The sequence below is a fragment of the Polypterus senegalus genome, chromosome 2 (genome assembly GCF_016835505.1).
Source record: "Polypterus senegalus isolate Bchr_013 chromosome 2, ASM1683550v1, whole genome shotgun sequence".
In the NCBI taxonomy this organism is placed as follows: Eukaryota; Metazoa; Chordata; class Cladistia; order Polypteriformes; family Polypteridae; genus Polypterus; species Polypterus senegalus.
Genome location: NC_053155.1, coordinates 322,286,895 through 322,299,185, shown reverse-complemented (window position 1 = coordinate 322,299,185; position 12,291 = coordinate 322,286,895).

The window sequence follows — 12,291 nt, the reverse complement described above, 5'->3', positions numbered from 1 at the left end:
AAAAAATTTAAATTTATTACTTTAACCAGTATTTATATAATTTGTTCTAAAGTCTGACTGAAAACTTATCAAGAACAGAATGTCTATTAAAATATTGGAAAAATTTTTTTTAATTTTTTAAAAAAAAGGCAATTAGAAATGATTATAAAGTTTTAAAAACAGAGGAGTCTAGATTGTTTTACTTGAGTAGAGTTTAGCTAAGAAGTTTTTAAACAATCTGGGAAGCCCCACATCAATGACATTTAACTATGTCAAATAAACTATCAATAAGTACATCAATTTTTTTTTAAAGAAATCATTTTGGGGACAGGGTCAAGGAACAAGTGGAAGGTTTTAGTTGAGCTTTTTTTTCGGGTCCAGATAAATCTGTTTCCAAGAAGGAACTTAATTCACAAAAGTAGATTTGAGGTTAAAGAGGATTAATTTTTGGAGGATGTATTATATTACATCTATTATTATTATTGTGTGTTAAAATGAGAAAACCTAAAAGTTTCTATAGGGGGCAGTTGGTTGTTTTATTTGGCAAGAGAAATCATTGAACCTGAAAAGTTTTGGGAGGCAGGGGTGGCAGAAGCAGTTGTGTTGGGGGGTGAGGATTCAGAGGTAGCAAGGGGGCTATCTGCAGACGTGGAGGTTGCAAAAAAGGGCAAGTAGGATGACTTGAATTTGGGGAGAGGGGCATAGAGCAACAGAGACAGATGAAGAGATGAACGCACCCTTTTGAAGAAAGCACTTAAAATAAAAAGGGTAAACAAGGCATCACTTAAATTTTACATGAATAGGTGGTCACTCTTTGGTCTGAGGGGGGGGATGCTTTTTGGGGAGCCTAGAGTCCAAGGGGACACTTTTTAAAACACTGCCACAGGTTTTGTACGGGTTTTTAACTTTTCATGACATTTTTTTTAATTTTTTGTTTTTATGAAAATCTATTTATTGATCATTTATTAAGTGCTCTGCACTTTGGAAGTGTGAACCTTGTTATTATTGTCACCCCCCTGGCCCCCTTTTCGGTTTGTTGTTGAGTATGTATCCCCGAATCCTTAAAAAAAATTATGCATTTTTGGATACTTTTTTTAGCTGACTTTTTTTTAGAGAAAGGGAACGTTTATATAAAATTGGTTACAGACCCGGCAGGTACCAAACAGATTTATTTTAGAAAGGGACCTGCATTTACGGTTTTCTTTTTGGGTGGGGCTGAATGCTAAGCTCTTTATGAACCATTTTGAAACATGTTTTACTCTTGTTTGTTTCAAGAGGTTTTTGTTAAAATTTTTGTGTCCAAAATTATTAAATCAAATTTTAAAAAAAGGGTTTTAAAAAATTTGACAATATTATTAACACATATCTGATTTTTTTTAACTTAATGGATTCGGAAATGTTCATGATTGAGTTTTGCACTATTTCCCAAGTGCACGATAATTTCAGACAGGTTTTTAAAAATTTCCCTAATACATCTTATGATCCACAAATAATGTTCTTCTTTAAAAAAGTGAAAGGGTTTTGAGAATCACTTGACATTTATTTTAGATCTCATCTTAGTACTTAGCAAAAAAAAAATGATACTGCAACTTAGAAAAAAGAAACATTTCAAAAATAAAAATAAACCCAGACAAAAAACAACACTAAAGAAATTAGTACTACAGAACAAAAGGGGAAAAAGGGGTCAAGTCTGAAACAGCCAGAATAAACAGAATTCCAGAGAATGGGTGCCAAAACATGGAATAAAAACTCTCTGCAAGTAGTGCAGTCAGGCTTAGAATCAGAAAGGCAACCATAAAGGATCTTTGGATATCAGTATTCTGTAGATCAGGTAGTAGAATTTAATAAGTATTAAGATGTATTATTCTAGTAAAAGACTCCAGTTAATAAATGACTCTAAAGCAGGTTACAAAATTAAATGGAAAGTATGCCACTCAACAGATTCAATATTCTGGTTGTGCTGAGGAACTTCCATTACCATTTAGCTAAAGATTAGTTTGGATGAAGCATAACACACAAGTAAGGTAATAATGAAAGATACATAGGCTGATCTAACTTTAGTATTTTGAGGAAGATTTTTCACCATTTACTGTCAAGCTGTGTTAGGGCTGTGGACTGAGAAGGTTAAAGCTAATTTTTACTACCGTATTTACTCACATATAAGTCGGGTCTTGAAATCTGAAAAATCGATCATAAATCAGACCCCTACTTAACGCCTGTTCAAAAATCACACTTAATTTATTTTTTTACATCTATTTGCCTCCTCCAATCTCACATCTCAGACACATGCAATTTTGTTGCAACAGTGCAGTTACCAATTTCTTTTCACTACTTCAATGGCCGTTTAGTTTAAAACCAGCTTCATATTTTCTTCTGATTGAACATTCCATCTTAGATAAGGGATGCTCTTACGATAAAAGTGTATGAGGGTGAGAGAAACAAAAAACACAAATTAGTGACAAATGTTGCTTGGAATAGTTCAGGTATTACCGTGTGGTCACATAGGCACAATAGAGAGAGAGAAGGTTAGGAGCATGTACTGATACAGCACATTGCCACACCCACATAGAAAAAGGCTGTGTGTCGTTCTCTCTCAGGTGTTAGCATATCATAATCTCTTGGACCAATAGAGTGAGATTTCACATTCAACTTATATGACCGAATTATAAAATACCAGAAATGATACGATAAAATCAAGTCCCGACTTATTAGGAGAACTTATCCATGAGTATATACAATATTTATAAAATAATATTCACTGCAGGACACAATGATGCATAACTACCCCCACATGTGCATTGATATAATTTATAAACACCTGTCATGGTTTTGCATGAGCTCTGCTGATGGCTCCACATTTTCTTCCTTTTTCCCATTTCCGTTTGCATTTTATAATTATGACCCTTTACAGTAAGGTTTAAGTCTAAGAGGATGAGGACTCCAATTCCAATTCATATTTTATTGCCCAGTGTATAATAATGGCACTGAGTACATTATTAATTCCTACAACTAGCAAGTATCACAAAGCATCTTTTACCTTAATGTGATGGGGTGTGTCATGAAATGATAGAAACTCTTACCTTGGCAAAGGAGTAGGTGTGGAGACTCCAGTATGAACAGTGATGCAAGCGCATGCCGTCATGCAACAAGCGTACAGGCACGCAAAGTATGCCAGGAGGATGACTTCAGTATAAAACACTATACCACCATCTCGGCCTGGACCCAAAGTTGCGGTGAAGAAAAGAAATGGAAAATTAAAACTGTTTATATAAAAGAAAGGGCAAGATAATGATAAATTGGTATACTTACCTGAGGGAAAAAAAGAGAAAGACAGATAAGCTCATCTGGTTGCGAGGCAAGCACACATGTGGATAGGGGCATTTTGTGTAGAGTTCTAATCAGTGGGAGACGTGACATGTAGCCAAAGTCACGTCGTACTCCCCAGTTGATGAAGGGAATGAATGCCATTGGGGACTGGTTTTGACAATCCCAAGTCAATATAAAAGGATGTGGTGGATGCCAGGGGTCATCTTCTGTCACTTGGCCTAGCGTGAAGCAACCTTCTGAGCACTTGAATAAAGAGAGAGCGCGAGTTTAGTGGGGTTGAGTTTAGGTGAGTAGATTACTCAGGTCTTTGTGTAAAAGATCCTTTTACTTTTTCTGTATCTTTGTTTGAACAAAGCTAAGATTTCATTTTTGCAAATATTTTTCTTTTGTCTGTTTGTTTTTGAGCATCAGTGGAACTGAGAGACAGAGAGGTTGGGAGCATCGACCATATGCCAAACCACCTCAGGATTCCAAATTAGGACCAGAGCGCAGCCCTGCAATGTGAAATTTACTTTAATTGATGACATCACACTGATTTTTGATTTTAATTATTATTTCTGTAAATAAAGACACACTATTTTGTTTTTACTTTAATTTGCACTGTGCCTCATTCTTTCTACCACTGGTTCCTGTTCATGAACTACTAGATTCCCAGGGTCATGCCCATAGTTGTAATGGCATGGGGCATTTTCTGCAAATAGCATACTATTATCATTTACATTCACATTTGCCTCCATGTACCTTACTTTCCATAACCCCCTTCCCTTAGCTTTGTCAAACCAAAAGGATAGGAAAGGATCTGATTCTTGCAGTTTTATCTCTCAATTAATATTCAATTTTAAACCACAATTATTTGCAGACTACCCCATGCATTTCTCTCTACGGCACTGTAGACTAGTCTTATACATTTTAAATCAAGAAAAAAAAGCATTAAAAGTTTTAATAAGTTATAGTAAGTTGTAATAAGTTTAGTCTTTGACCTGGAAACCACTGTAAGGAAACATGAATATGACCATTGTCACACACGTCGCGTGTGAGGCAGGTAAAACTTGAGTAAGGGCAATTCCGAGACATACCAGGATGTGGCATAGTGCACTGACTCTTTTTCTCCCTTGCCTGCAGACCATTCATGGGAGATTCCACCTGGTCCTCTTGCGTCACTTCTGGGACTGAGCCAATGGAAGGAGACCTTGCTGGCTCCGGCCCCTGTGATGTCACGTCCGGGCTTGCACCAATGGCAGAAGACATTCATGAGCCCGACCCCTTTGACTTCACTTCCTGTCTTCACCTTTTAAAACCTCCACCTTTTCTACACCCTCAGTTGTGTTTTGGACTTGGTTTTGTGCACATCAGTCGCGGTATTCATTTGATCGACTTTGCAGCCAGGAAATCAATTATACTACGGGTGGCTGTTATGTTTGGTTTGCGACACTATATTTATAGCATTTTACCAATTACCAACTAATCTGACAAAATTGAGAGTATGTGACAAATATCATACCTAGTGGCAAATCATCATGGACTCCAGCCTTTCAAAATGTATTTGATCATAACCATCACTTTAAATTCTGCTATTGGATATTGCTTTTGATCCTCATGAACTATATCAAGCACCAATCTATTTTGCATAGTTTAGCCCCTTATTTGGTACACCATACTTTTTAAGCAATGATAGAGAACCATGTGTGTCGAAAAACCATTCATTTCCTGACCCAAAACATTTGCTTTACAAAAGGTATTGCAACTTGTATTTAATGCATAACCCCTAAGGTATATAATATTTATTCAATTTTGACAAATGAGCTGGGCAGTTAGCTACATTATGTGTGTTTATGGTTAATAAAACATATCAATACCTTTTTAGGGTATCTTTATCTTTTGTGATCTTTCTTGTTTTTCTTACTTAACTTTGAGTTTACCTTTAGTCTCTCTTATTGTCTATGTTACCTCTGAAAAGTAAGAGGGCTGTGATGTTCCAGATAAACAAGGACTTAAATATTGAATGGCCATTTTAGTTACATCTAATTCATTAGCAGGCACTCATTCATTAACCCAGTTTAAAACTTCATACAGAAGAGGACATAGTAATTGTTCAAGAATGAAGACTTGTTCCTGAGAATGCTGATCCGGACAAATCCAGCAACAATGTAATCTTGTTAAATGATGATAAGTCTCCATAGGTAATTCTCCAATTGGTATCAGTATAACTCAAAATTGTTAGCAATACTCTGAAGTACCATCAGACTTGGCCTGGAAAGCATCTTTTAAAGCATAAAGTTGTCAAATTGGTTCTCATCCATTATTGTATAAGCCTTCAAAGCTTTTCCACTTAATAAAGGTACCAAGTGACAAGTCCACTCAAGAGCGTTGTTTGGGGGTGGCGTGGGGAGACCGCCCCAGGCCCCATGCCTAAGGGGGCCCCGCTTTTGAGGTCTGCGTGTTTGAATGGATTTGTCAAGTTATATTCTCCAGTATAGAACAACCATGTCTCAAGACAACCTTATGGTCTTTCGATCCTATCTATGGAAAAGATATTGTATCCAGACTAGGCTACCAACATGTCATCAACGACTTTTCCAATCAGAAGGCAAGAAAAGTGGATTTTTGTCTCTGAACCTGGAAACCAGTAAGACTTTTCCCACACTAAATTATTCACTTCCTGTAGAAACACTGAAACTCACTCACTTTATCCATCCATCCATCCATTCATTTTCTAACCCGCTGAATCTGAACACAGGGTCACGGGGGTCTGCTGGAGCCAATCCCAGCCAACACAGGGCGCAAGGCAGGAACCAATCCTGGGTAGGGTGCCAACCCACCGCAGGACCACTCACTCACTTTATCTGTAGGCCAAAAACATGTCCAAATATTGTTTACATCCCTCCTCGGTGCGTGGAGATAGCGGTGACATCCATTCCGCTGTTGCTAAATTACAAACACAGCACCCTGAGGTGCTTGTGCTAATCACTAGAGATTTTAACCATGTGATGCTGGACAAACATTACCTGCCTTCTCCCAGCATGTGGACTGTAACACCCGGGGAAATAGGACTATTGACCTACTGTATGCAAACGTTAAAGACGCATACAGCGCCACCCTGCTGCCTGTGCTTGGGAAAGCAGATCATAACCTGGTTCTCTTTAGCATCACTACAAACCAAGAGTGAGGAGCTCCTACAACCACACGCTTATTCAGGAAGTGGTCCCCTGAGGTAGAGCAGGCTCTGAGAGACTGCTTTGGAACTACGGACTGGGATATCCTGCAGGGATCATATAGTGAGAACATTGAGGAGGTTGTTGACTACACTACTGACTACATCAACTTCTGTATGGACATTGTAATTCCAGTAAGAACAGTACACTGCTATGCTAATAACAAACCATGGATTACAAGTGAAATCAAGGGCCTTTTGAACCAGAAGAAAAGGGCTTTTAAAGTCGGTGATCAGCATGAGCTGAAGCACGTGCAGAAGGAACTCCGAGTCCAGCTCAGGCTGCAAGGAGCAGTACAGGAGAAAGCTGGAGCAGAAGTTGCAGAATAACAGCATGAAGAAATGTGGTGGGATGAAGATTATCACTGGCTACAGCTCAAGCGGGATGCCACCATCGAGAGCGTGGAAAGAGCAAACCGATGAACAACTTCTTTTTTTTCCCATTTATTTATCAGTTTTCCAATTACAGCAACATACATACACATCTCTTCAAATATATAAAATGCCAAAAGGTATCAACAAACATGTTAGTGTTGACTATCGACACGAACAATAAACCTATAATGCCTAAACCCCATAACCCACCCATAGGCCCACAAAAGATAAATAGATAAAATAGATAATGATTAATTAATTACAAGAAACAAGCAAAGTAATTATAAAAAAAAAAACCCTAATACACAGGATGTTACAAAAAATAAGTAAATAAATAACTAACAATTAAAAAAATAATAGTAATAAAATAGGAAATAAATAAATAAAGTTCAGTCAGGTGCAATTGTTTCCAAGGATCTAAAATAAGAAACAAAAGGTTTCCAGACCTTCAAAAACCCATCAGCTCTCCCTCTCAGACTAAACTTGATTTTTTCAAGTTTTAAAAAGAACATAAGATCCTTCAGCCAGCGGGCCATGGTCGGGGGATGCAGGGCCTTCCAGGACAATAATATTCTACGTCATGCTAACAGTGAGTGAAAGCAATTGCATCCAATTGTGTACTATTAAAAGACATATCATGATCTCCAGGAACCCCAAATATAGCGATCAAAGGACAAGGTTCAGTCGGATTCCAAAAACATGAGAAATAATGTCAAAATAGGAGGTCCAGTATAACTGGATTTTTGGGGCCAAGAAAAAACATGTGGCTTAAATTGCAGGGAGAGGAGTTACATCAGTCACATACTGTAGGGCAGGAACATTGGGATACTTTAAACTGAATAAGAGAAAGCCTTGCACAAGATGAGGAAGTACGAATTCCCTTAGCTACACTATCCCAGTAGCCTTCTCTGAAGTCCAGACCCAACTCCTGTTCCCAATTTGAAATAGTTTTATTGTCAGAGTAACTGTCCATTGAAAGAACAGTATTATATATTTGCAAGGTAAGAGCTTTCTTATGTGGAGAAAGTTCAAATAAGTCTTCCTGAGACTGTTTAGGTGGGCGAATGGGAAACTCAGGAAAAATAGTGGAAGCTACAGTGTCTAACTTGAAAATAACAAAATAAATTAAATGAGGGCAGACCATATAGGGACGACATATCCGTAAAGTTAAGAAAGATATTACCCTTATAAAGATCGGAAAACCATGTAACATGTAATGCCCTTTTTATCCCATAAATTAAACGTAGAGTCTAAAAGGAAGGGGAAAAATGTGATTATTACATAGTGGGGCCAAGAGCAGAAGCAGAAACAGATTTGAAGTGCATTGAAATTGATGCCATATCTTGAGAGAGTTAAGTACAATAGGGTTATCTGTATATTGAGTAAGGGATATAGGAGGGATGAAAATAATAAAGCGGGAGGGAGGTGAAAACATGATTCAGCTTTTAGCTGACACCAAAATGCCTGAGGATCTTTTAGCCAATAAATGTATTTTTGGATGTTAGCTGTCCAATAATAAAACATCAAATTGGGTAAAGACAGACCTCCACTGAGTTGGCAACTTTGTAATAATGACTTGGAATTTTGGGAGACTTATCTCTCCATATGAATGAGGAGATCATTTGATCAATAGATGAACAACTTCTTTAACAGGTTTGACCACCCTAACCCACTCTCACCTTGGAGTACTGCACCCTCCACCCATCCTTCTGCTGATACCAGCATAGGATAGACATCCCCACCCACAATTACAGCAGCCCAGGTAAGCAGAGAGCTGAGGAGACTTCGTGCCAGCAAAGCAGTGGGTCCAGATGGAGTATCGCCGCAACTGCTGAAGGCCTGTATGCTGGAGCTGGGCAGTCCTCTACAGAGCATCTTCAACCTGCGCCTGGAACAGGGGAGAGTCCCGAGGCTTTGGAAAACATCTTGCATCACCCCAGTCCCAAAGGTATCATGTCCTAGTGAGCTGAACGACTTCCGGCCTGTCGCCTGACATCACATGTGATGAAGACCATGGAGCAGCTGTGCTTCACCACCTGGGGCCTCGGGTCTGCCATGCCTTTGATCCTCTGCAGTTCACATACCAGGAGAAGGTGGGAGTGGAGGATGCCATCATCTGTATGCTACACCGATCCCTCTCCCACTTGGACAGAGGCAGTGGTGCTGTAAGAATTATGTTTCTGGACTTCAACACCATCCAACCTCTGCCCTTAGGGACAAGCTGAGAGATGGGAGTAGATTCATACCTGGTGGCATGGATCATGGACTATCTTACAGACAAACCTCAGTATGTGCGTCTCGGGAACTGCAGGTCTGACATTGTGGTCAGCAACACAGGAGCGCCGTAGGGGACTATACTTTCTCCGGTCCTGTTCAGCCTATATACATCGACTTCCAATACAACTCAGAGTCCCGCGTGCAAACATTCGCTGGACGACACTGCTATGCGGCCTGCATCAGGAGGGCAGGAGGAGGTGTATAGGAATCTAATCAAGGACTTTGTTAAATGGTGTGACACCTGAACACCAGCAAAACCAAGGAGCTGGTGGTGGATTTTAGGAGACCCAGGCCCCTCCTGGACCCCATGATTATCAGAGGCAACTGTGTGCAGAGGGTACAGACCTATAAATACCTAGGAGTGCAGCTGAATGATAAATTGGACTGGACTGCCAATACTGATTCTCTGTGCAAGAGAGGATAGAGCCGTCTATACTTCCTTAGAAGACTGGCGTCCTTCAACATCTGCAATAAGATGCTGCAGATGTTCTATCGATGGTTGTGGAAGCGTCCTCTTCTAAGTGGTGGTGTGCTGGGTAGGCAGCATAAAGAAGAAGGATGCCTTATGCCTGGACAAACTGGTGAGGAAGGCAGGCTCTATTGTGAGGCACGGAGCTGGACAGTTTGACATCATGGCAGAGCGAAGGGTGCTGGAGTAGGCTCCTGTCAATCATGGAGAATCCACTGCATCCACTGAACAGGATCATCTTCAGACAGAGGGCAGCTTCAGCGACAGACTGCAGTCACTGTCCTGCTCCACTGACAGACTGAAGAGATCGTTCCTCCACACTGTGCGACTCTTCAATTCCACCCAGGGGGTAAACGTTAAAATTATACAAAGTTATTGTCTGTTTTACCTGCATATTTATCACTCTTTAATATTGTTTTTTATCAGCATGCTGCTGCTGGAGTATGTGAATTTCCCCTTGGGATTAATAAAGTATCTATCTATCTATCTATTGTCTAAAACAGTCCAATACATTATAAGGTTTGGAACAGCCACCCATATATTGTTTTTCCCAGCTGCAAATGGGTTTCTTATCAAAGAAACGATGTGCATCTCACAGAGTCCAAAACAGAACTCACTATAGTAGCCCAAGATGGAGGCTTTAAAGGTCTTGAGAGGAAGTGAGCTCAAAGGGACAGGCTTGAGAGTGACGTCATCAAAGTGGCTGGCTTCAGAAGTGAAGTCATCAAAGGGGCCGGCTTCGGAAGTGACGTCTTCAGAGGAGCCGGAACCTTGCAGGATTTCTCAGGAAAGGTCTGTAGGAACTGAGAAAGACAGTCAGTGCAATCCGCCGCTCCTGGTCGGATGTTTTATTACAATTACTCGAGCCCTTTAGCTGCCTCCTACTCGTCGCTTGTGACAAGGCCCCTCAAGAGGTTGTGGGCACGAGAGACATCACTGTTGGCATGGAGAGAACCCTTACGATGAACAAGCGAAAACTTGTAAGGTTGAAGGTCAAGAAACCACCTAGTGACCCGTGGATTTGACTCCTTGTGAAGGGCCATCCACTGTAAAGGAGCATGATCCGTCACCAGAGTGAACTCCCAGCCCAAGAGGTAGTACCTCAACTGCGTAATCGGCCATTTGATCGCAAGAGCTTCTCTCTCCACCGCTGCATACCTGGTCTCTCGATCCAACAGTTTCCGGGTCAGGTACATGATGGGGTGTTCAACACCATCGACGCTTTGGCTCAGCACTGCACCCAGGCCTGTGTCCGAGCGTCCGTCTGGAGAATAAAAGGGAAAGAAAATTAGGAGCTTTTAATATTGGTGCTGGCGTAAGAGCCTGTTTTAATTCACTAAATGCAGTGTCCGCCTTGTCAGTCCATACCACATGATTAGGAGCCCTCTTCTTTGTAAGATCAGTCAAGGGCGCCGCTCTCTCTGAAAACCGAGGTACAAACCCGGGGTGTAGTACCAGCCAACCCGAAAGGCTTGGACTCTGCCTCTTGGTTTTGGAAGGGACCATTTAACAATGGCATCTACAGTATTTTTGAACACTGTGGTTTCACAGTACCCGACCACCAGGTAGCCCAAATATTTAGCTTCTTTCAATCCAAAGAAACATTTCTTGGGATTAATATGAAGCCTGGCTTCTCCTAGTGTCCGCAATACCAAGTGACCTGCTGTCGTGTTCTTTCCATGTGCTGGAATGATGACTATGTCATCCAGATAGGCAGCACTATAGCATTATGGGGTTTGGAGCACTTTGTCCACCAGACGCTGGAAAGTCGCAGGAGCCCCGTGTAACCCGAATGGAAGAACACGATACTGCCAGTGTCCGCTAGGAGTGCTGAACGCGGTCTTGACCTTCGCGGAGTCCGTTAAAGGAATCTGCCAGTACCCCTTTGTCATGTCAAGCGTGGTCAAAAATTCAGCTTGTCCAAGTCTCTAGAGGAGGTCATCCATGCTAGCCATGGGATAAGCATCAAAAGGGAGACCTGGTTAAGTGACGGAAGTCATTGCAAAACCCCAACTGCTGTCAGGCTTACTAACCAAGACAATTGGGCTTGACCAGGGACTAAAACTTTCTCAATCACTCCTAGTTCAGCATCCAGCTGATTTCCAGCTCCACTTCTGCTTTGCCTCAGGAAGTCTATAGGGCTCTCGGACTATAACCCCTGGTTCAGTCACTATGTCAATGCGCAATCAGAGAGGTCTGTCCGGGTTTTTCACTCCACCACCTCTGAGGCGGACAGGATGGCTGATTCCAGCTCCGTCTTTCTATAGGTTAATTCCTCGCCGAAATTAGGGTGTCTATGTGAGCAAAAATGAGCAGGGCTAAGCGGAGGAAGGATCTGGCTCCCTCTCCTTCCACGGCTTCAGCAAGTTCACATGATAAACCGCTCAGTAGGTCCACGATTGGTTGTTTCACCAAATAGTCTACCAACCCTTTTCTCTCCTTAATTTCATAAGGGCCTTGCCAATGGGCGGTAATTTAGAATGAGAGGTGGGAATTAATACCATGACACGATCCCGGCTGGAATTCTCAGAGTGTCGTGCCACGATCGTAATAACGGGCCTGTGCTGCTTGCGCCTCTTCCATATGACTTTTAAAATAGGTCACATTTTTTCAAATCTATCACGTAACTGAGCGATATATTCCAAAATATTTG